The sequence below is a fragment of the Canis lupus genome, chromosome 6 (assembly GCF_011100685.1).
Source record: "Canis lupus familiaris isolate Mischka breed German Shepherd chromosome 6, alternate assembly UU_Cfam_GSD_1.0, whole genome shotgun sequence".
Lineage (NCBI taxonomy): Eukaryota > Metazoa > Chordata > Mammalia > Carnivora > Canidae > Canis > Canis lupus.
In genome coordinates, this window is record NC_049227.1 from 46,927,852 (window position 1) to 46,931,946 (window position 4,095).

General features: G+C 37.7%; 1 pseudogene; it reads right to left on the reverse strand.

Moving 5' to 3' along the window:
- Positions 1–424: 424 nt before the first annotated feature.
- Positions 425–1,367, reverse strand: LOC119876334 (annotated as a pseudogene).
- Between the last annotated feature and the right edge of the window lie 2,728 nt (positions 1,368–4,095).

Here is a 4,095-nt window from a genome sequence, read left to right on the forward strand (position 1 = left end):
AGCTGAGAAAATTATATAACTTCAAAGATAGGTAGTAAAAATTATGGAAGAGTCACTTTGGAAGATATAAGAAGCTACATGTAGAACTGCATAGGGTCAAGTGAGCATGGATTCTACTTAATACCTTATGATTTGCATCCTACATCTTCCTACTAATCTGCTAGTTTCCATGGATACTAGGGCTTTCTGACAACACAGATGATTAAAAACTGACCCTTTATTTGTACATTATTTTGAATCTGTCTCCTTGAGCCTCCTGAGGGAAATGAAAAGTCATAAGATATTGTTACTGTCTTCAACAACTTCCATACGAGAAACAAATATGTACATATAGATTGTGAAATATTACTCTTTCTAGTGATATAGTTTCTTTGCTCAAGTTAGAAGTTGATTTCTAAGGATTATTCCAGAAATACATGTGATCCTAAAGTACTCTCTGCTGTAATTTCAGTAGATTACCCAGAATACGGGTGCGTATCCCCTGGGTTTTCACACAGTATACAACAGGGTTGAGAACAGGAGGAATCAATAGGTATACATAACCATGATAATGTGCACCATGGGTGGAACATGTTTCCCAAAGCGATGGATAATGGATACCCCCAGCATAGGGATATACACCAGCAGCACAGCACAGATGTGGGACACCCAAGTGTTAAGGGCCTTGAATTGTTCTTCCTTGGAGGCAATGCCTTGAACAGTGATCAGAATCTTCAAATAAGAGAAGAGGATGAGTACAGAGTCTGCTCCAAAGGTGATGAGAATGATGATGAGGCCATAGATGCTATTTATTCGGTGGTCAGAACAGGAGAGCTTAATGATATCTGGATGTAGGCAGTATGAGTGGGAGAGCACATTAGCCTTACAAAAGCTGAGTCGTTTAATGAGAAAGGGTCCTGGGAGGATGATAGCCACAGCCCGTAGCAGAAGCCCCACCTATCTTGGTGGGTGGACTCAGTCAAAATAGTAGTGTACCTGAGTGGGGTTGGAGATGGCCACATAGCGGTCAAAAGCCATGGTGAGGAGGATGCCTGACTCCATTAAGGAAAACACATGAATGAAGAACATCTGGGTGAGGCAGGCATCAAAGTCTATTTCACAAACTTTAAACCAGAAAAGCTGGAGCAGGGTGGGTAGGGTGGCAGTGCAGAGTCCCAGGTCAGTAGCAGCCAGCAGGAGAGAAAAAAGTACATGGGTGCATGAAGTGACTGTTCCACCCGAATAACCACCAGGATGATGATGTTCCCCATTAGGGCAACCAGGTAGAGGGCACAAAACAAAATGGAAATCACTGGATGTGAGTCTTCCAGACCAGGGAAACCACTCAGAAGAAAGGGTCTGTAGGTACTACTATTGAAAAAGACCATGGTGTATCATTTGAAGTAATCAGTAGTCTTTGTGGCTAGAGTAAAACTGTCTGGATTAGCACACCATCACCATGATCCTTATGGCATGAAGTTCACATTCTGTGCATATGCTGTTGACGACATAAATTTCCTTCACCACCTATTCAAAGCTGTCATCAAGAGAAACATGAAGACACTAGTAAACTTTCAGTTGAGAGATCATAATAGAGACTCATATCAGCTACTTAAGTTCCACATATAACCCTATTTTTAATCAAGATTGAAATATCATATGGAAATGTTGTCTCTGAATTTTTCTAAACATTTTCTAACTTGAGTGTGGTATGGTTGCTAGGAGAGGACAATCTAAAATTAGTTCAGTGACTAAAGTCTAGGGAGATTAGGTGGTAAGTAGAAAAACCCTCTCCAGTATTCTTATGCTTATGTTCCCTCTTGAGGCCATTAAGGGAATTGAGGGCTTAAAGGAGGAAAGTGTGAATGTCCTCCATATAGAAATCTTACCTTTGCAGAGAGAACAGCCTCATATCCCTGATTAAATAGAGTCTTTCTCAAAATATAATCCCAGGGTACTGGGGAGATGATACTGACTCTATTGTTACTGTATCTTTATTCTCTCTTAACTTCATCTTGAAAGTGTGGACCAAAGAACAAGACTGGAGTCCAGGAAGTCAATATTCTATTTGTCATCTGACACTAGTTACATGATGATCACTAAATAGCTTCTGATCTCTGAACTAAGTCTTTTTTAAATTTTAAAATATTTAAGCGATGTAGAGTTAAGTAAGTGTTCTTCTAAGTGCTTTTGCAAGGAGGATCTATTTGGTTAAGTTTATAAATTTATTTTAACAAATAAGTGTTTAAAAAAATGAGTATGAGCTCACAATACCACCCATCCTAGAAACTGCCCTCTGAAGTCAAAATATAGAGTGAACCAGATTACTCTGCTACAGAATACAAAGTTCATGTGTTGAGGAAAGCACCCTTGGGAGAGAATATTTGAGGTCATATTTAAAAGATCCTAAATAAGAAAAAAGTGCCACACAGGGGGCTTTGTGGTGAAAAAGGGAGAATTCCAGAAAGAGAAAAAAAACCATGAGCAAAGGCGATGATGAAAAGTCTTGGAATTTAGAATAATTTGCAGAAAATTTAGGGTATCAATAAACCCTTGATATGAGAAGCATTATGAAACAAGATTGAAAAAGCAAGTCATTTTAAGAAGTTCTGATATTATTCCTGAATAATGGAAGAGTACTATTTTTAAATATTTTATTTAAATTCAATTTACAACATACAGTATATACTCCGTGCTCACCCCATCAAAGGCACTAAATTTGAATGAGTATATGTGTGTGTTTTGAGAGGGTCAATGGAGTAATCATGTTCATATTGCTAAAGCTGATTCTAGTTTGCATTGCGGTCAATTAATTTCATGGCAACATTTTATTATTCTCAGCAAGGTTATTTCCCTGTTTGGGAAACTGGGGTGTACCGTAGCTAACTTCTACTGAGGGGAATAACACCATACCTCTGGGATTATAACACTTTTAAAGATCATCTCCATAAATGATATGCAACTCTTGTGAACAAAATTCTCATCCATTCATATTTTTTCTGGTGAAGTATCAAGTTTTTAGAAGGAAGTGACTTTCTTCAGAAAAAGCTATTAAGCAGCAAGACAGAGTTGTGATTCCGTGGAGGAAAGAAAATGCAGTCCATGAATTTTGCCATCCTGGTGCTGATTTTCTGAATGAACCCCCTAAGTTCAAACAAAGAAAATCATGGATTCTGCATGGTTCAGTGGCTGTATCATCTGGGGCAAGTAATTTAAGCTCTTTGAACTTAGGTTTTTACCTCTGCATTATGGATAGTAACAGTAATGATATCTATAACATAGGAATTCTGTGAGAAATAGATGAGATGATTCATATTAAGAATTTATAACCCAGTCTGGTACATAGAATCTTCTGAGAAATACTGGTTTTACTAACACTATTTCTCAAGAAAGTGCCACGTACTTCTCTGCTATATTAAAGGAAATAGATAAGCTGTCTGAGTCTGTGTTGAGTCTGTGTACAGGAACAATTAGGAATTGAGGGTCATACATTTCATAAAGACAATCCCATGAATTCTTCCTATAACGATGGCATGGCATTTCCTTCCTACTTACTGATGATTGGTTGCTTGCATCTAACATCTCCTTTGCTCATTTTGTGAATCTAGTGAGTAGGGGAACATTTGCATCTTTAGGAAGAGTACAGTTAACCAAACCTCAAAAGAAAGCAGTGTTCCCCAGGCCTTGGTCTCATTACACAAATAGATCTAAAGAAGTAAAACCTATGGGTAGGAATGACCTTTTAAAACATCTCCTTTCCTAGAATTAATGTTAGAAAACAAGAGAGGCACCTGATTTTCCACCCTACGTAGTATCAGTACTTTAGGATCATAAGCATAAAAAAATCCTAAAATTATGTCTAGGAGCAGGCAGTTAATGAACTCTGAGTTCTCTCTCTCTGTGTGCATGTGTTGTGTTTGCCAGCCAGTATTTGAATTATTTTGATGTTTCCCCCATGAGAATCATTTCTAACTCCCATAAGAATCATGAGTCGTTCCCAATATCCATTAAATTTTTTTGTCTATATTCTTTTACCACATTATAAGACATAAATAAATCTTATTTTTATACCACTCTGTGTAGTATTTTTCTGTCCTAAGTAGGATTTCAATTCAC